The sequence below is a fragment of the Sorex araneus genome, chromosome 11 (assembly GCF_027595985.1).
Source record: "Sorex araneus isolate mSorAra2 chromosome 11, mSorAra2.pri, whole genome shotgun sequence".
Classification (NCBI taxonomy): domain Eukaryota; kingdom Metazoa; phylum Chordata; class Mammalia; order Eulipotyphla; family Soricidae; genus Sorex; species Sorex araneus.
Genome location: NC_073312.1, coordinates 13602082 through 13623516, shown reverse-complemented (window position 1 = coordinate 13623516; position 21435 = coordinate 13602082). Strand labels below are relative to the sequence as shown.

Sequence of the window (21435 nt, the reverse complement as noted above, 5' to 3'; positions counted from 1 at the left end):
CTTCTTTCTCTCTCTTTCTCTTTCTTTCTTTCTTTCTTTCTTTCTTTCTTTCTTTCTTTCTTTCTTTCTTTCTTTCTTTCTTTCTTTCTTTCTTTCTTTCTTTCTTTCTTTCTTTCTTTCTTTCTTTCTCTCTTTCTTTCTTTCATCCTTCCTTCCTTCCTTTTCTTTCTTCTTTCATTTCTTTCTTTCTCTCACTCTCTTTTGCTCTCTCTCATTTTCTCTCCTCTCTCTCTTTTTCTTTTTATCTCCTTTCTTCATTCCTCCTACTGCCCACCCTTTTCTTCCAGAATTTTCTCTTGTTCGCTTATTCTTTCTCACTCTCACTTTTCCTGTCTCCTTTTTTCTTCTTATCCCCACTCTCTATCTTGCCCAGTTCTCTCTCTCACTTTTTCCTTTCTCTTTCTTTCTTCCCTCCTTTCCTTTCCCCAACTCTTCCCCCCCACTCTCTACCCCCCCAACCTTACCAAGAGAAGACAACTTACTTTACTTTACATGAACAGAACTTTGACCCACCTCTCACCTCTTGAGGGCACAAGGGTATGGAGAAGGCACTGCAGGGAGAAAGTCGATTGGGAAATAGGGCCCAGGGTGGGAGGAAGGGAGTCAGGGTGGAAGTTCTGACATACACATTCAGAAGCCACAAAATCATTTTCCAAGGCAGGTAGGAAAGCCAGCTCATTGGGTACCTTGGCTGACCAAAAGCAAAACTGCCTCTGGTTCCACAGTTCTAAATGTATCCCAGATCCCCTCTGCACAGTCACCCCACAGCCTCCACCCGCTGGGACTGCAGATTCCCTGCACGGCCCGTTACCTTGCTGAGCCTCCTCCTGCCTCTCTTGCCGTGCCCAGGCTTCCTGCTCCTGCCATCACTCCCTGCTCCAGACGTGCCTCTCCTCTGCCTGCAGAAAGGCCACCTTGTTTGGCCTGGGAAGCTCTTGGTCCCTTCAGGGCTGTCTTTGAAGAGCTTCCCAGGTGAGTGTCCACTCTCAGTGGCTAGAGACTATATTAAAAGTGCTTGAGAGCAACGCTTTCTTCTTAAATACAAAACCGTTCCTTTTCTAAGGCCCCCTGTAGAGCCAGGAACATGCCCTGACTCTAGAGAAGGAAACATTCTAGCCCAGGGATTTTTGAAGCAGGGACACACCCAACTGAGAGGACAGCTTAAGTATTGTCAGCCTAGCACACGTGTGGCCCAAGTGGCTCTGCATCCTCGGTGCCCCCACTTTCCCGTGTGGTTCATGAGTGCTCATGGCTCTGGGAGGGAAGGCTGCTGAGCTACTTCAAGCCTGCAGGTTAATTGTATGGCCACAGTTTGGCAGAAACATCCTAAGAGCTCTGGGGTCTTCCTTTGGACACCTCAGGAGCTCTAGCCCAAGATTTTGAGGTCTTCAGACTGAAAACAGGCCAAGTGGAGATGAAAGTACTAGGACAAGGAGGCAGTACTGACCCAGGGCTACTTAGAACTTAGCTGTGTGACTCTGAGCAAATCACTTAACCCCTCTGAGCACTGTTTTCCCATCTATAAAATGAATCCCTCTCTTCTAGGGTTGCTAGGAGGATTAAATGACACAAGGTGGATATGGTATTTAGCACAGGGCATGCGACACGGTGGAGACTCAATAAACATTAGCTGTCATCATCTGCATCATTGTCTTGAGACTTAAAACTTGATTTCAGACCCATTTTCATCAAAGATGCCAGCAGCCAGGATCATGATCCTCCCTTACATTGTCAAAGAAGTTTGGTGAAAGTTATCTAGGCAATGAGTGCTTTCCAGAACTGTCTAGAAATTTCTCAGGGAAATTGAAGACAACTTGGAAGATAGGCATCTATCACCCATAAGGAAGCATGTCATCAGAGGTGTCCTAGCCAAGGTCAAGAAAACTTAGTGACTGTGGACAGGGTGAGAGTGGAAAGGGGTGTCTAAGGCCCCTGCTCCTCAGCCCCCTTCCATCTGTGCAGCTATGGAAGCAGGAGCTTTGTGGAATGTATCAGTCCATTAGTGTGGAGGATATTTTGGGTAGTATCTTACCTAGCAAGGGGTTGATGCAGATGTACATGGAAGCCAATGCTATGGCATCTGCTTTTGGGGGAGTAAAAAGATTCATTGAGAGGTCAATGGACAAGGTGTCAGAAGACAGAGCTCAAATATGTCTCTCTGGTCTTGGGGCTAGAGGGTTGCTGTAGGGTTTGGCTTTACATGAGAATTGACTTTAGCTGTGAGATAACTTTGTTTTAGCAACGAGAGCAGTTCATGAAAGGGAACTAGAGTGTTCCCAACATTTTCTGTCTTCTTGTCCTTTGGGGCTTCATTTTGTCAATGGCTTCATTTAACATTTTTTTTATTGCATTCCTGCAAGGTGTTGTATTAGGTTGTATTAGGGAACAGGAACTTTAGACTGAGACAATAATAATCCAATGTTTTAAATGCAGATTAACAGGTTGCCCCAAGGAGTAGAAAGGGGGGGAGGTGGGCACTGAGGTTAATGTAAATGCTGTGTATGGGGGCATACAGGGGGGAAGGAGTCCCCATAAGAAGAAACCTTGAGTTTGAGACAGTGAGAAGGAACCTGCAATTGCAGAGCAGAGACAAGAAGATCTTAGCAGATACAAATTCTGTGAGGTGGCATTGGAACCATACACAAGTGGTTCCAGGGAGTCAAGGGCGAGAAGGAAATCTGCAGCTGGATTATTTATCCAAGAGGGCAGCAAGGACATAGGACTTAGCATGTGGATGGAGCTCAGGCTGAGCACTTGTGGGCCATGTGAGGATCTTGGGATTTTACTCTAAGAGCAACGGGAAGCCACTGGTGGGTTTTACTTCTGAATGACATAAACGGATGGACTCATGTTCAATATCTTTTCCATTGTAACCATCCTTTATCATTGCTTCTTTCAAATCTTAAGAATCTTGTCTGCCTGGGTAGATCAAAGCAGGAAGGGAAAAGTCTTCTAAGAAGTCCATGGAAGTCGAGGAAAATATTGGAATCTCGATTGACCATAAAACAAACTTTGAAAAGCTGGAGAAATAGTCCCAACCGATTGCTGCTTCTGGGTCTGCTTTCAGCTCACTGGAGCTATAATGAAGGTGGTCCTTATCAGTCTGAGCTTGAGAAGCCTTAATTAGACCCAGATTTTCTATCTTTAAATTGCTCTTACATCAAAGGGAGAGTTATAATTGCAGGTGCTGCTGAGACTGTGGGCTGCATTGTTATATAGACGACAGCCAACAGCAGGTTGTGTTGGGATTACTGAAAAGCAATTTGCAGGGGAGGTCTATGGGGGAAAGGTGGTTCACCTCACAAAGCCTTAAAGAAGAAGAGCAGAACTAGCTTGAGGCCTGGGGGTGGGGGTGGGGGGAGTATGTTTAACCAGAAGTATTAAAAGAAGAATCAGCATTTTCCCAGCTCTCTGTCACATGTACCATCTGAAAGCTCTTTCCCCCAGGAGATGTGTGACTGCTAAGGTCCACTCCTCTGGAGGTCGCTGTGGAGACAGAGCTGGTTATCTGGAAGCTCAGGCAGCTGGAGGCATTGCATGGCCATTCCCCACTCTAGAACTTGGGTCAGGGGAATCACAGGCTTTTAAGATGCCCATAAAAAGAGGCCTGTTGGGTGTCTATCTGTGCATAGTGTGTGAGTGTAGCATGTATTTAGTAATGTGTATAGTGTGAGTGGTGTGTATGATATATTTAGTGTATGGTTCATGTATTGGGATGCATAGGTGGTGTGTGGTGTATGCATATAGTGTGTAATGTGTGTGTATTATGGATTTGAGTTGGATTTGAGATGTGGGGGGTTGTGTGTGTGTGTGATTGTAGAAAGATGCACTCTCACTGGAGAACCTTCTCTTGTTTCTCCAGTGCAAAGACACTAAGGCTTTGTTCCTAAGTTAGGAGAAATTGGGGGTATTTGTGACTTGCTGAGTCTCAGACTAGAATGTTTCCGTACTTACAGAAAGCCACTGACATCAAAGGGCTCCTCCCTTGCCAAACCTTCTGGAGGCAAAACCCACTAAGGAACAGCCATGCTTGTTTATTAACAACCGAGATACATTCCTACAGCTCAGAATGTCTAGGAACTAGTTAAGAAATGGTTTCCAGGGGCCAGAGAGACAGCCCCAAGAGCTTGAGTGCACGTTTGCATGCGCTTACACAGTGCACAAATATCCGCCCCCCACCCCCCAGTCAAACCCTTCGGCATCACGTCTCAGCTTCACGTCTCAAGCCAGGTTTCTCCCACATAACCTGGCCAGGAATCTCCAGAAGTGGCCTTGAGTTTATCCTGGTTGGCGCTTAGAGGCACAAAGCAAAACATCATCTTCCTCTTCCTTGATCTGCTTCGTAGAGTTCCTGCTGAAGTAGGAACCATGCAAAGAAACGGGGCGAGAAATCCTTCACCCTGCTTACTTACATTCTCATTTTGGAGCTCCTTTGTGAACATTCTAGAGTCTCTCAAGGTGAGGTCTGATCCCAGGAGCCATTGCTGACATGGTGTTGTCTACACTCGTCTCTACAGTCCATCGAAACCTCCGGTCAGTTCTGTGGGTTGACGGTGGGGGTAACAGGAGGGGACAGCCGTCTGTCAAAGGTCTGGAAACAGTGCTGCATGACTGTACACTTTACTTTCAGCAGTTTATTCTGGTGGTAAATAGTTTGGACCTCTGGGGGAGAGAGGTAACCTCTTGCTTCTTAAATTAGGATTAAGTCCCCAAGGCAAGAAAGCGTCTCCTTCTCTGTGGGCTCCATGGGGGGAGGGGGGGGCTGTCGCATGAGTCACTCAGGGCAGGGAATCCTGGTTTTTGCTCCAAACCACATTGACTTTTCTAATCAAACTGGCTCATCTGATTCCAATTATTTTTCCATCCTTTCCAAGGGCAGTGGGCCACAGGGTAGGCTGATGACCTGTGAAATTTCAATTTTAGAGAATGAAACTGGTTTTGGTTTATTCAAAAGTCAGCCCATTCCTCTTGTGTGGATGCAAAGAGGGTAAAAAGAGCTGCCAAAAGGCTGGGCCGTACATGATGACCCGGCCCCCCACTCCCGGCCCAGGCCCCCTGGAGAACTCTCTTCTGACGTGCTGGAGAGGTGGCCTGCAGCCAGGGAGCCGTGCACCAGCTCCTGACCGTGTCAGCAGTGCGAGCTGGGTGGGGTTGCGTGGGGGCAGGCCAGTGCAGATGTCCTGGAAGAAGCAGACGGGGTTGGGGGGTGGCTCAGAGACCTCTTGGGTTGGTGTGTAAGCTGGAAAGGAAGCGACTGGGTGTAGCTGCTCCCCGAGGCAGAACTTGTTCTTTGTTCTTTCAGACTCCACCCGTGACTCTTCAATCAAATCACCTGCACAGAGGCCGTGCTAATCTTCTCTGTGTCACCTGATGAGCTGGGGGAGAAGGCAGCTGGAATAGAGAAGGGGATTACTAAGTCAATGATGGTTGGAGGGATCCTTTCGGATGGGAGCTGTCTGCTGAAAGTAAATAAAGGACCAAACGTGATGGCCTCTCAGTATCTGTAATGCAAACCATAATGCCCAAAAGTAGAGAGAGAATATGGGGGAAATTTTCTGCCATAGAGGCAGGGGAAGAGGTGGGATGGAGAGGTACTGGAGACATTGGTGGTGGAAAATGTGCACTGGTGGAGGGATGGGTGTTTGATCATTGCATGACTGAAACTCAAACACAAAAGCCTTGTAACTGTATCTTACGGTGATTCAATTAAAAAAAAAAAACAATCACCTGCATACCCTCGGTGTTCTCTGTCTCCCCCACCCCAACGCCTAGCTTCCCTTGAAAGAGTCTCTGATTATAGGATCAAATAGACTCTTTGGTGTTTGTATACACAGGTCTGGAACTTAAAACATGGTCCTGTGGGGCAAGGGAGGGAGCTCAAAGGGCTGGGTTCCATGTTTTGCATGTGGGAGACTTGGGTTTAATCCTTGGACCTGCATGGATTCCCAAGCATCCTGCCTGGAGTGCCCTCCCCCCAAACAACAGCAAAGGTAATGGATCTGGAAAGATAGTGCAGTGGGTAAAGCACTTGCCTTGACCTCGGTTTGATCCCTCATACTTCATATGGCCTCCAAACCCTGCCAGGGCTAATCCTTGAATATAGAGCCAGGAGCATGTCCTGAGCACAGCCAACCATGGTCCAAAGACCTCCCTCTCCCCCGACTCAGAAGAGAAAAAGTGAAAGCATGATCCTGAGTTACAAAGAAAAGATAAGATAAAGAAGTAAAATGAAATTCATAGGCTATGGTTCACATAAAGATGCATTTAAAGGAGCACTGTGGGAAAAACAGAATGATCACATTTGACACCTGAGAAGATTTGCCTATGAGAGGAGAAACATCAAAATGGAATATGTAAATCAAAAGAAAGAAATAAACAAGTGAAGGAAGGACCCAAGCTGCTATGGTGGCAATGGAACATCATCTGGAAAATAATTTACTCAAGGTCCTGGTTTTAGGATAAAGAAATCATAAAAAACAACATAAGACAGCACATGAAGTGGAGGACCCAGTGTGTTTGCCTTCGTCTGCACTCTTCCATAATTGTGGATTTTATACCTGGATGCAAGGAATCAATGAGGAAAAAATATGGGCCATTCGTCCAGGACAAGCACGTTCCAGAAGAGCATGACAGCATTATTATAAAGCACAATCCAATGAGGAATGTTATAGTATTCAAAAACGCGATGATGATAGTGAGCCTTTCATTTTAGTCTTCTCTTTCTTGTGTAAACCTTGCTCTGAAGCTCCAATTTAGGAGTTATCTTAAAGTCTGTGGAGTCTGGCCAGACAACATGGAATTAATGAAACTGAGGAGGTCCTCTGAGATTCTGAAGACAAAATGCTGGTTGTCTTCTTAAGTCTCCTAAAGACAAGAGGACCCTAAAAGGCAGGATCTAAACAAAGGAAGTTCACAGCCATCAAGACTGACCGGGAGAACCAGTTGCATCCAGAGCCGAGTGAGAAGAACAGGAGGGAGGAAGAGGAGCCATGAGGGATGCTAAGGAATATCTGTGACCCAGAGCATGTGTTAGCAGCCTGTTTATCCCAGATGCTGCTTTCCAACCCACTCTGAATGTTTCATTGTCCAAAGTTCTTAATGCATTTTATCTCATTGTAGCCTAGCATAAGCTTCTAAGGAGGTATAGAATCTTTTGTTTTACAGATGGGAAAACTGAGGCCCAGAAAGGCTCAAAACCATAAAGAACATTTATTATAGAGATGGGCCTGAAATGGAGACATTCTGATTCCCAATTAATTGAATTTTTAAGGTAATACTAATGATAATTATTACTAGATGCAATGAGTATATACAATGGCTATAAGAACCAGGCGGCTTTTCGGGGGGTGGGGGCTATATTTTATTTAATGCAAAGGGACAATGATGTGGGTGAATTTGCCATCCTTGATTCACCACTGAATGTTAAGGTATGAAGAAATTAGGTTAAATGACTACAACTGCCCCGCCTGAAAATACGGAAACAGGGTGAAACTCTGAAGATGCATCTTTACCTGCTTTGCTTCTGCCTAGAGAACCAGTCTGTGATGTCCTGGTTCTTCTCAGGATAAGGAGCTCTCATGGATCTAAGGATGGCGTGGTACTCATCTCTTAACCTTAAGATAAAGAGACAAAACCTTGGGTCTTGGAGCTCGGAGGAAGTGGTGTCTGTAGTTTCTGTTGCAAAGTACTCCACCGTCTCAGCTCACAGATCTGGTCAACTGGTGGTCTCTGCTTCGGGAGAGACCCATGTCCTTTTTTCTAAAGCATGCACAGTGGAGCTCTCCATAACGTCTCTGGAGAACAAAGGTGGCTCAATGACATTTAGAAATTCTAGGTTAAATGTCACTATTTTAAAGTACAGAATTTTTTAAAGTACATAATTTGCCAGAGTCTTTATTATAAAAATGTGCACTATGCATCTTCATCTGGAGAGGGCAACAAATGTATCATCCCCTGCAGGTATTCTGCCAATGGTCTCATCCTATTCAAGGTGAAGTTTATGGGTAAATTTGAGCAATATTGAAAATTTGTTTTCATAGAAATGGATGGAAAAAAAGAGCCAATAAAAGGTCAAATTCACTCTTGTTTCACCGTGAAGCCTACATATATCCCTGCTCTCCAACTCGTGGTTACAACTCTCCCTGGCCCCCACTCATTGAGGACTGAGCACTATGCTTAGGTCTTACCAAAGTTGGGAGCCCCTTTTCTCTGTACACTGCAGTAGAATTCCAAGCCTTGACAGGTCAACCTTGTAGGAAGCAAACTGCCTTTATTTCAAACTGTAAAGGGTTCTGAACACTTTGACCTTATGAATTCATTTGGAAATATGCTGGAAGCTCTGAGCTTTGTTCCTGAAGGAGATAAAATTTATGGATACAAAATTTGCAGATAGTATTGAGGGATATTTTAAACCCCAAAATACATCTATGGAGCCCTTTCATGTAAACACATTGCCCATTGACCCCTCTGTTGGGTCATAATTATTTTCCTTTGTAGCAGTTTCACTGGATGCTTCAGTGGGTAGACTTGACCCATTCACAAAATTGACTCTATGGCCCCTCCTTGACCTTGTTGCCAAACTGACCAGCCGGGACCTATTTTATCCGGGGTGGTATTGGGAGGAGGCCCAGGGAGATTTATGAATTTGTTTTTAATTTAACAACTTCGTCTTTGTTTGGAAACAAAGAGGAGACAGATGGAACAGTCTGACCAAGAGACTTTGTGCTACTTTGTGCTTCTCTTAAGTCGTAAAATTGGAGGAGAAGGAGGATGAATGGGGAAGAAACTTTCACTGGGGCTCTGTGCTATGGGTCCCAGCAGAACATGCTTTTGTAATATGTTTGTCTTCAAGATCACCTTGAGGACAGAACCAAAATATGCTTATTTCTAAGGACATTGCTTCTGAGAGAGAAGCAACGATAACTCTGCTCCCTCCGTGTTTCAAACTCTCTCACCACTTCCCCACTCCACCCCAACCAACTTTCATTTTCAACATTCTTGTCTCATTTTAAGACTCATTCTTAAGTACACGAAAGTCAGGATTTGGGGCATTCTCAAAATCCAATCTGAAAGTGCTTATCCTTTAATACGATGACTTCGATCCATTCACACTTATTGTGATGACAACAGATGTTTGGATTTATTAGCACCCTTTTCTTTTGTGTTTTTCTTTTCCTCATTCATCAAATTTTTCTATCTTCCCACCTTGTTCTGTGTTGAGCCTAAGGCATGGGAGAAAACATCCTGTAGTTCTTTTAACTCATGAAACTACTCATGAGTGCTACCCTGACCTTGTGAAATCTTGTCTTTTGTGTTCTGAGTCTCTCTTCCAATGTCTGTTTTTCTGAAACTTGGAGGTCTCATTTAGAGGGGAAAATACTTAGTACTTAGCCAAGAAGTGAATGGGTGTTGCTCTTCTGGTCTTTCTCCCTCATGGATATAGGGGAGAAGGACACGGGCTCGCAAGGCGGGGGAGGGGGGCAGAGGACTTAGAAGCCTACCTGATAGAGCCAGAAAAACTTCATAATCTCAAGGGTATCACACGAGTCACCATCTGAGGACCGTGCACTGATGGCAGGGGCATTTCAACCCTCTGAATCTTTAGGACTGGAAAGAGGAAAGCAGACTTTTCCCCTGTTCCTGCCCCATCAACTTTTCCTCCCATGACTGTGGCTAATGAGCCTGTACTTGGAACTTAATCCCATGGCCTCCAGATGTCAACAATAGCTGTTGGTTTCCAGAAGACTCAGCCAGCTTCCCCAGTGGCTGGCCCAGTTGACCAGTGGCTATACACTTGCCCTAAATTTGGCGGGGCTCTGGGAACAAGTGGTCAGGGCCTGTGCCGAGCAGATTATGTGTGTCTGTGTGGCCCAGCTGAAAGTTCTTAATGCATGCCCTGAGAGACACAGCCCATAACAAGCAGTTGTAAATTGTGACTCCAGCCAGAGGTCAAGCGTTTTCACAACTCTTTGAATAGAGAAAGAAGACTCCAAGTGTCCCAATGCTTGTCCATAGTCTGGGAGCACTTCCTGTATCCAGAGGAGCATTGCCCACATAGATACTTAATGGGCAGTGTGAAGCACAGGGGTCTCGCTAGTGCCGAGAGGAAGGGTCACTGAGCTTCCTTGTGTCAGAAGGAACCAAGCCAAATAAGTCATCTGGGCCCCATGGGTGACTTCCTGTTTTATTTACATGGACACTGACGTTTGCTCTAAAGTGATTGTCTGAGGCAGTGGCCTGGTACAAGCTGGCTTGGCTGAGACATAGAACACACACAGACTAAGCCATGGAGGTGGTGGAACAGGGTATGCATGTGGCGGGAGGAGGGGTGGTAGTGAGTGAAGCTCAGCAGTCTCTACACATTGGCTGCAACTGGACCATCCAGAGGTCAAGGCCCAGGATGCAATTCAATTCAAATGACATCTACTCAAGTCAGGGATCTGTGCCTGAGTTGGAGACTCAGTGGTAGGAAGAGCTATCCCTCTGGTCAGATCCTAGCATGGAATCTGAAAGTGAGTTGAGAGTAAGAGGAACATTGACTGGGAGAAGACTCCAGGAATGGAGCTGACTGGGCTTCTGAAGTCTCGGAAGCCACAAGCAAAATGTGCCCCTAACCTGCAGATTTGACAACGCTCTGAGCTAGGATTCACTCTCTTCTGTTTCTGTTCACAGATTTCATGGTCTTTGGCCTCTGGTCACTTCACTTCTTTTTCGTCACTTCTGTAATCTCACCTTTTAGGATTTTGTGAATATTGAATTAGGTCAGATCTGTGGAGGGTTTGGTGTTGTGCAGGACATATAGTAAGTGTTCAATCAACAAATGAAAGCTATTCTTCTTGTTAGATGAAGTGGTCATTTGGGGAAGCAGAAGGAAAGTAAAAGAATATTTAGGGATAGCAGAACAAAGAGATGAATAGAAATTTATAAAAAGGACTGCATACAAAACTATGTTGGACAGGGAGTGGAGGTTTCCATGCATTCAGTGAATATAGAATAAGTGACTCTGGGTTAGATGGCATAGCACATAATACAACATAGTATATAATACAACAATGTACTCTTGTTCTCACTGGCCATTGTGCAGAGGAATCAGGAAAGGGTATAGAAATAGGCTCATTCCAAGGCAATACTTAGTCAAAAACAGAGGGTTTTGCTATGGAAAAGACACATATATAGGAAGCCATATATATATGTATATATATGTCTGTATATATACATATATATGAATATATATTCATGTATATATACATATATATTCATATATATGAAACAATCTTGTTTCAGAACACCATTGCTAGCAGTTCCACCATGCAACATGGTGCACAAAATTCACTAATACCATGGAATTCCTGGGAAGTCATACAACACTGAAATGAGTTCTATAATATGAGGAACATATAAAGGGTGAAATGGTGAGCAATGAAACTGCTCATCAGACTCCTTTTTTTCCTTCCCTGATTAAGTGACAAGAGTGCTGCTTTGTGATTTGGCCCCAGTTCTGGAGGTCATTGCATCCTTCTAACCAATAATAGGTTCAGAAAGGAGCATGAGACTCAACCAAAGACAATCTGACATGAGAAGAGGTGGGAAGGAGGTTCTGAGAACAGCTGCCCCTCTTAGTGTATCCAGAAAACATTTTCCTCTGCCACTCCTTGAAGGAGGTGACAGAAACCCCTGATCCTAGTATGATAGAAACCCCATTATACTCTCTCACAAAGGACCCTGCCTCTGGACAATGCTTACTCTACAGATGCTGGAAGGAAGGGTGGGAAGAAGATCCTCCATGAGTGAGTTGATTGGGAAGGACCAAATGGGAAGCACAGTTAGCTCTGTGTTTTCTGCCCCTAGACTAACATCATGGTTTAGTGTTTATGCCTATTTGAATGGAATTTTCTGTTATTTGCAGCTTAACACATTCTAGCATTTGAAAGTGAATAGGAATTTATGGGTCTATACCTCCAGTTGGGGCTAGAGCAGTAGCACAGTGGGTAGGGCATTTGCCTTGCATGTGGCCGACCCGGGTTTGATTCCTCCGTCCCTCTCGGAGAGCCCGGAAAGCTACCAAGAGTATCCCGCCCGCATGGCAGAGCCTGGCAAGCTACCCGTGGCCTATTCAATATGCCAAAAACAGTAACAACAAGTCTCACAATGGAGACGTTACTGGTGCCCGCTCAATCAAATCGACGGACAGCAGGATGACAGTGCTGCAGTTCTATACCTCCAATTACCTTCACCAACTGGTCCTTCACAGGAGTAACACATTCAAGTCCAGTCTAGACCCATCTGACAGATTATATGAAGTTCCCAGAATTTTCATTCTCATGTGAATGAGGAAATACTTTCCTGTTGAAAACACAATTGTGGTGACTGTGTGTGTGTGTTTACATAGAGCTTTCATTTTTAAATAAAATTTAATCAGAGAAAGCACTTTTTCAGAGCACTCTGTGCTTCAAGGACATATCTGAGCCACTTATAGTCATTATTTACCCATTTAAACAAACATGTGAGTTGGGTCTGATTATTATTTACATTTGTGGGTGAGGAAATGGAGATCCACAGACACTACATAACTTATCCAGAAATGCACAGATAATAAGTGGTTAGAGCTAGGTTCTAGTTTTGTTCAGCTTTTCAATCTGTGCCACAAGCTGAGTTCTCATTTAAGATGGCTGTACGACCCAGCTAAAAAACGTAAAAGTCAAGAGACATAAATGATAGATTAAAATTAAACTCAGAGAAATTATAAAATGAGAAAAACATACATTCATTTTTTTACTCCTCTCTGGGAAAGACTTCCTGAGCTTTCTGAGTCAGAGTATGAAGCAAGCCTCTCCTGCCCATCCCTCATCACTCCACCAGTAAACCGAGCCATCATTTCTCTGGGAAAGTCTTCCTCTCTAAGTCTGAGTGAAGGGCAAGTGAAACAACAACCTCTCATATCAGACAAATTCTGCAGGACCAGAGTGAGTTTGAAATAATTCTATATTTTTGCTAAAATTATTCACATAGCCAAAACATGGAACTAACCTAACCAAGGAGATGACTGGTTAAAGAAGTTGTACATATACTCATTGAAACACTACTCTGTCTTAAAAGAGAGAGAAAGAGAAAGAGAAAGAAAGAAAGAAAGAAAGAAAGAAAGAAAGAAAGAAAGAAAGAAAGAAAGAAAGAAAGAAAGAAAGAAAGAAAGAAAGAAAGAAAGAAAGAAAAGGAAGGAAGGAAGGAAGGAAGAAAGAAAGAAAGAAAGAAAGAAAGAAAGAAAGAAAGAAAGAAAGAAAGAAAGAAAGAAAGAAAGAAGAAGGAAGGAAGGAAGGAAGGAAGGAAGGAAGGAAGGAAGGAAGGAAGGAAGGAAGGAAGAGAGAAAGGAGGGAAGGAAGAAAGAAAAAAAGAAAGGAAGGAAGGAAGGAAGGAAGGAAGGAAGGAAGGAAGGAAGGAAGGAAGGAAGGAAGAAGGAAATCGTGCGTTAGAGAAATAGTACAGCAGGTAGGACACTTGTCTTACAAGTGATCAACTAGAGTTTAAACCTCAGCACTATATTATCATTTCCCATGCCCTGCTAGGAGTCACCCCCTGAGCACTGAGCCAGGAGTAAGCCTTGAGCACCCCTGGGTATGACTCAAAAACAAGAACAAAATTTAAAAAAAAAACCAAACCATTGAGATAAACTAGATGGAGCTTGAGGTGATTGTGCTAAGTAAAAAAGAAGACAATTTCTGGACGGTGTCAGTCATAGGTTGAATATAATTACCTTTTCCACTCTGGAGAAGCCCGTATTCTCTCTTGAACACCTATCTCTCTCTCTCTCCTCTCATAGTTCTCTAAGGAAAATTCTTTCAATAAAAGGGCTGAATTTCACTGAAAAATGGAATATAAATAATGGAAGCAGATGAATTGTCAGCCCCTGCCCTCCCCCGAAATCACTCCTCAACAGTGCCAGTGAGGGTGGCTCCTGAAGGGAGGGGTGGGCAGGAGCAGTGGCCAGAGTTGGTCTTTCTGCTGGTGTGACACGCTGGGACTTTTGTGGTGACTCTGATGCAGCCTATATCCAAATAAAGGTGTGAAGTAGCAAAAGGGAAATTTAAATTTTTTTTCTTTTCTAGCCACCAAGCAGGCAAACAAGTTAGGTCTGATTGAGAAGAAAGCTCAGGGGAGTCTCCGTCTCCAGCGCACGGCTTGGGCTCTCCCACCTTTTTAATTTTGAAAATGTTGGCGTAGTGCCTCCCAAGTCCCAGGGTGCTGGGGGGGGGCGGGGGGGGACGGCAGGCCTGAGGGGATGAGCTCCTGGCTGGGCCCTCCCGGCCTGCAGGTGCTCTGGAAGAGTGGCCAATGGGAAAAGCTTCCTGGAACCTGCTCCGTGCGTTCCTGCCGGCTCGGGACGAGGGCCTCCGCTCCCTCCGGCCCAGCTTCAGGTCACCAAAAGGAAATGTATTTAATTTTCAGATCCCTCCCAGAGCCAAGAGAATTCCAGCAAAACAGTCATAAACATTGAAAGAGTTGTCTGATTTAGGAAAACATTCCATCGGATTTAAAACGAAATATCCTGTGACTAATCTCCTGCAAGCTGGGGAAAGGGTCTAACGGCTCGCTGCGGTGGTCAGCGGGGGGACCCCAGAGAGACTGTGCCCCTCCCTCCCACGATGCTGGGAACGGTCGTACATCTCAGGGCTGAGCTTTCAAACAAAGGCTGCGAAGGCTTTGCTGTGTGATCCCGGAGACCCTCATCTTCTCAATTTGTCATTGATTTCCCATCAAGAGAGTTTGTGCAACTGAATCCCCCTCGCGATTCTGGCACTTCGTAAGCCAGTAAATAAAACCCAAATGTTAATTCTTACGAGCACAGCACTTCCTGCCAAGAAATGAATAACACGCCGTGGAAGAAACCCCCACATGCATCCCGGGAGGAGGGAGCAAGGAACCACGGAGTGGGGGGGGGTGGTGGGAGCCAGTTGCAGCAGTGACGCAAAGGAAGAAGGGGCTCCGTGTCTTGTAAAGGCTTTTGTTCTCCCTCCTGACCTGAATGAGAGCGTCCCATGGCAGCATGGAAACTGTACAGGGGCACTTCCATGGCAGAGTCTTGGTGGGCCCTGTTCACAGATGGAGAAACTGAGGCTCAGAGGAAATGAACAGCTTGCTTACTGATAGAGAAGTGGAACAACAGCAACCCTCCCCCCCACATGCTCTCCTCCCAGGGGAGGAAGTGTGAAGGGGTCTCCCCAACTATCCTAGACTGCCTGAGATTGAAGGGATGTACCTGGCAAGCAGGACATCCAGAGCCCAGGCCGTGAGGAGTTGAGGCACCTGGAACCCTCCAGCCATTGTCGTTTTTCCCGCAGGCAGAGCTGAACATTTGTAGAGTCTCCACATACATGGGCTGTCTGCCTTGCACTCTGGGTGACTTCACACAGCACAGGGTGGATGGGGCGGGTGACTGCCACGTTTCCCATGGTGCCTCCTTCGTGCTGGGGTGAACAGGAGAGCAAGTTGTAGAAGATCACGCACTAAGGGACGTGATCACGCAGCTGGACATCAAGCCAGACCGTTCGAGTTCACCTGCAACATGCCTTTGGTGATCCCTACTACTATAGTATCGGGAAAGTTGAGTTATTGTAATACCCCAAGGATCTTAAAGCAAATAGTGAGAAACCCTCAATATAGCTCTCTCTCCCCCAAACAGGACACAGTGTTTAGCATCATCAGTGATGAGGTGAACAGGGACAAGGGGAAGATGTGACACCCCCACCATGTGAACCAGACTGAAGCTTGAATCCCACCCTATTCGCCCCTCTATGAAAGTGGCAAATCACTGAGCCAACAGCGTCTTATTGGGCAGAAGAACGGTGAGGAGATGGCCAGAGCTGTCGTGAGAAATCTCCGTAATAGCTGAAGAGGCCGTGGTACAGTATCATCCCTTCCTGCCAGGGCTAGGGGTCAGGGCACTGCCATTGACCCAAGCTGACTAGGCACCATGCCCTACTGTCGGGGGCAGGCGCCTGGTCTGACTCTGGGGTCCCAGCGTGAGGGCCTGCTCTCTGCTCAGCCCACTCACTTCCAGGGCTGTGGCAACCTTCCCATGTGTGCCCTGGGCCAAGCTTCGGGTGATAATTAGCTCTCAAAGAGGGCCAGGGCTTTAATTCCAGCATCCTGACTCCATTACAGTGGAGATAATTAAATCAAGTGTCCCAAGTGGACACAGTGAATGAGGCAGGGTGGGCAACTTCAGAGTCATGGGTAGCAAGCATGGAGCCACAAGCATGACTCAGCATGGCTGATTAAGTCAGGGGCATTCCCCACAGCACTGACCACACTCCTCTGTTCTTCACTCTCAGTCCACCAGCTCTCAAATCTCTAGGCATGTGGATGTCCAGAAGAGTCTGGGACTTCTGCCTTTTTGCCCTACCATGAGTTTAAAGAAAAAGTATGAGCAGATATCTTCACCCTACCTGACCCTGTTTTCTCAAGTGCAAAAGAAATGAAACAGTGAAGGGGCAGCTTGTAAAACTGAAAGAGGAGCTTAGGATCAAGGGTATCCAGTCTCCCCCACTCCTGCTATGATTACGCTGCCCCCCTTGTCACAACCTTTGACAACCTCACCTTCACAGCCACAGTAGGGCTCCATGCTAGTTTCCATTCTTTTAATCTGAGGGGAGGTCTTGATTGACCCAGCTTACACTACATGTCTACCTTGTGAACCAATCACTGTGGCTGGGAGCAGACAAGATTTGTGTCAATTCCAATAGATCTATTGATCACCAGAAGCCACTAGGATCCATTCCTTACACAGTGACAAAAATGTCCCTCATATTGCCTTTTCCTTTCTCTAAGATGCAAGTACAGTTGTATTCCTATATTCCTTGTATGAGTGTGTATGTGTATGTGTGTATGTATGGATGTGCCTATATGTGTGGGTGTGTTTATATACAGTGTATGTATGTAGCATTTTTGAGTATGTATATAAATGTGCATGTGTGTTTGAATCTGTCTATAAAGTGTGTGTGTATGAATGTTGTGTGTATGAAGGTCATGTTTGTATGAAGGTATACCTGGTATGTATGAATGTATGCAAATGTGTTTGAGTGTGAGAATATAGAGTATGTGAATGTAAGTATGTGTGTGTGTTCATCCGCTGCAATATAAATAAGCATTTCATCATAGACATAATGCTCTGAATGGTGGTTATTCTAGAAGAATCTGAGGAGAGTAACTGGATGCTGCAAATACGCACTGACTATCTGAGTCTCAGTTTCCTTATCTAGGAAATGGTGAATTGTTAAGATGGCTGATTCTTGGGTTACTGAAGTAAGTAAATAATCCAGGTAGACTCAGTACTTAGCACAGGCTGGGCATCAGGTTTTTTTGGTTTTTTTTTAATCAATAGTCGCCATTGCTTCTTCCAAGTGAACTATTGCATGTATGCTTTAAAACAATAGTAAAAGAAACATACTCACAATGACATAGAAAAAACCGACCAGATCCCTGATATCAACAGTTTCCTGCATTCGAGGCAGACCCTGCGGGTATGGAAGGTCAGTTTCATGAAAGAGTGGTGAGAAGATTCTGAAGTGGCTCCCAGCACTTTCAAGAACCATCAACAGCAAATGTGCTCTTCACGGCCAATGTGCTCTTGGCAGCCAGTTTTGCTCACCACTTTCTTTTCAGTTCCTGACAGTTCTCATTTGCTTTTGAGTGGTGTTTGAGATGCTTTAAAAGGAAGAGGAGGACTCAAGAAGAGATCTGGAGGAGGAAGGAGACAAGAAAAAGAAAAATTGTCTTGATGGACCTTGGAAAAGTGACACAAAAAGCCATGAAGGATGGACTCAAAAGTGCTTAGAACAGTGAAGGAATCGTTGCTAACGGAGTAACTGTTTCCCGGACTGTATATGGAGGAGAGACAATCAGCTGAGTTCCATGCAGTGTGAGAGAGCAGGCCCGGACAGCCATCATCTGCCTCAGGAAGACAGTTAAATAGGAAACGTGCAGGGGTTCTGGTGCATGGCCCATGTGTTGCAGGAGGCCCAGAACAGATCTGTGGGTTCTGGAAGATTTCAAAGAATGCATCTCGAGAAGGGCAGAAGCTGCCACATTCACTTGAAATTTTCTTCCCAGCCCCTGTGGTTGACCCAAAGAATACCTAGCTCTACTACAACAGCAACAACAACAATGACAACAACGACAACAAAAACTGTCTAGAAAGTATTGTCTTGTTTTCAGAATACTTGGAGCCATGCTAGACCCACAGCCATTGGAGGAAGTTCATTCAGAAACCAGAGTCACTACTAACATTTTTCTCTGTGCTCGTGGTCTTGATGCAGCATCCCAGATGTCTCCGTAGAAGAGAAAGGGAATTAATTTGGATAGGTTTCGTTCATTTATCCGTCCATTCATTCAGTCAACAAATGCTTCCTGAGGGCCAGCTGTCTCTAAAGCCAGGCAAATGCTGAGGATGTTTGCGTAACTGAGACAGTCAAAAGCCTCCTTCAGTCTGTTTGCAGGAGAGAAGAGATGCCACTACCCTTTCATATACGTGGTCAGTGTCACCAGTAAATGTACAGGAGCATAGCCAAGGTGGTGGCTCAGAGGTAGAGTATATGCCTTGCATGTGTGAGGCCCTGGGTTCAATTCCTCACCTTGCAAGAGAAATTTTTAAAACGAGTTGCAAAACAGGAGCATATTTGGGAATAGAAGCCTGAAACTTAACAAGAAGTTGATGTTCTGGTCCCTGTTTCCAAATTACGACTCACCTTCTTTTCACTTCAGTTATTTTTTTAATAGTCATAAAGGAAATATATACTCATTAGGGAAAACCTGGAAAATATAGAAAGCGTAAAGATACAAAAAATCTCCCATAAACCACTGTTAAAACCACACTTATTTTATGCCTACTTGGGATCACATTGCCCTATATATTTGTAACCTGCTTTTTCATTTCAAATTACATGGTGAACCTCTCCTCCAGTCATAAAAATTTAATAGAAAACATCATTTTAAATAACCGCATCACATGCCATTCTACAGACGTGCCATAAATTATTTAATCACCCCTCTATTGTCAAACGTTGGGTTAGTTTCCACTCCTACAAATCATGCTTCAGCGGCTCCATGCTCCTAACTCTTCACTGGAGACGGCTGGGGCCTAAGACCTGTGTCCGGTGGCTGAGCCTGGAAGTATTAAGCAACGGTATGTGCCGAGCCGAGGTCCTTGCTCCCCGGAGCCATAAGGAGTACTGGGCCACGCTACCCTCCGCTTTGTTCCCCTGACAAGGTGGGCCTGTTTACCCTTCCCTGTCTTGACTTTCCTTGTGCCCCTGGGCCCAGGGCCAGGGGGCCCCCTGTCTGACCTGGCCTCTTCTCAGGATTATCCGGTTTCCCCTGATCTTGCCTCTCTTGGAACCCAACCTCTCATGTGCTGTGTGTTGTGCTTTCACCCTAGATTTACTGTGTCTTTTGCATTCTCTCAGGACTAGAGACCAAATTGGAAAGGGTCCCCAGAAATTAGAACAGCGTCTCTCTGAGAACTTATATATGTGGGGTGGGAAAAAGCAAAGCTTTAGCACAGCGGATAAGGTGTTTGCCTTGCACACAGCCGACCTGGGTTCGGTTCCTCCGCCCCTCTGGGAGAGCCCGGTCAGCTTCTGAGAGTATCTCGTCCACATGGCAGAGCCTGGCAAGCTCCCCGTGGTGTATTCGATATGCCAAAAACAGGAACAACAAAGTCTCACAATGGAGACGATACTGGTGCCTGCTCGAGCAAATAGATGAGCAACGGGATGACAGTGACAGTGAGAGTGATAGTGGGAAAAAGCAAGGCAATCCCAGGGTAGAAAGTTTTCAGGCAGTCCCAAAATTCAGACGGGGCCAACCAGAAACTGGCCCGGCTTCCTCCTGCCCCTTTCGTAGGATGCACTGAGAGAGGAACGTTCTTTTATTTGTTTTGATATATTGCCTTTGGGGGCCACACCCAGCAGTGTTCAGGGATTACTCCCAGCTCTATGCTCAGAGGTCATTCCTCTTAGAGCCTGGGGAGCCCTATTTGGTGGTGGATGAAACTGGGGTCAGATGTAGGCAAAGCAAAGGCTGTACTTTGGTATTATCTCTTTGATTCCAAGGAAGGACTGTTTATCATGAACTGTTCTTAGTCTGTGAACTCTGGAAACTTGCAAGAATGGCACTGTAGACCAAGTAGAAGAATTGCCTCTCTGAACAGCCTCCTTTTACCCATGCTATAGTAGTCCCTTCCCACTCCAAGTTTGACATAGCTAAGGGACGTGTTGGTCAACGAGATGCTAGGAAAGGTGACGTGAGTGCAGTTGGTGGAAGTCCATACCTATTTCTGCCAACCTTCTTGCATAAGTGGTCTCACTTCCTGGCAACTTATCCGCTGCCATAAGCTCGTACCAGGATTAGTCCAGGAAACAGTATCAAGAGCTTTGAAGCCATCCTAGAACAGAAGTCCCTACCCATCTGCCAACAGACTCCAGACACATGAGCGAACCCAGCCCAGATCAGCCAAACTGACTCACAGACTGTGAGAAAAAAAAAAAAATAAGCCGGACCTTGGGGCTAGGGTTGTTTGTTATTCAGCAATGAGAGGTGGGAATATTGAAAAGCAGAGAAAAAGAAGTAACCAGGAAGAAAGCCGGCAGGGGGAGGTGCAGCGATTGGTCCAAGCAGTCAGAAAATCCAACTCTGAATCCACATGAACCACTGCCAGAGGCTGGAATTTCACCCCTGAAATTGCGGTGAAACCTTTGGCTCCCCCTTTCCTATAGACACGCTTCCTTCTGGGTCTCCTTAGTAGCAGTCATGGGAACCGTGTTGTTGACTTTTCACAGGGGACATGTCCTGAAAGACCATCCTACTTCTGAGGAAGCTTCTGAAACTGCTCAACCATAAGGAATGTGCTCTAGAGTTCCCTGGCAAGCCCCAGCAGTGATCTAAGTTCTGTGGGTCCCATCTACACTTTTGCTTCCTCCCCTGCCCACATGCTGACCTCCAGCTCAAGTTTCACTGGTCACCAGCGTACATCATCAGAATCTTCCCAAACCAGGCAGCACCAGAGAGGGGAGGACAGATGCTCATCAACCATGACCAGTCTATAGCCAACCCAACCGTCTCCACTCCTATGCGCTTCTCTGCATCTTTGGAGTGCGCAGAGCTGTCAAAAGCCCCCTGGAGGAATCAAAAACACAGAGATACAGCTCACTCCGTGCAAATGAAATGACTTTGTTCTCTCTCTCTCTCTCGTTTCTTTCTCTTCCAATCTGGTTTCCGAACAAGAAATGCAAGTGGCGCTCCAGTCTTCCCTTAATATTACATGGTGGTTTCCATCTCGTCATTATTGCATTATATGTAGCACATCTGTTACTGGTCAGGAGCCAACTATTTAATTCTATTAGATACATCTATACAGCAAAGTGATAATCTACACCAGGTTTGTGG

The 21435-nt window shown here is 45.5% G+C and overlaps 1 pseudogene; it reads right to left on the bottom strand.

Moving 5' to 3' along the window:
* LOC101537474 (mitochondrial ribonuclease P catalytic subunit-like) overlaps positions 1–21435 on the bottom strand; it is a 117646-nt pseudogene that overhangs the window by 11570 nt on the left and 84641 nt on the right.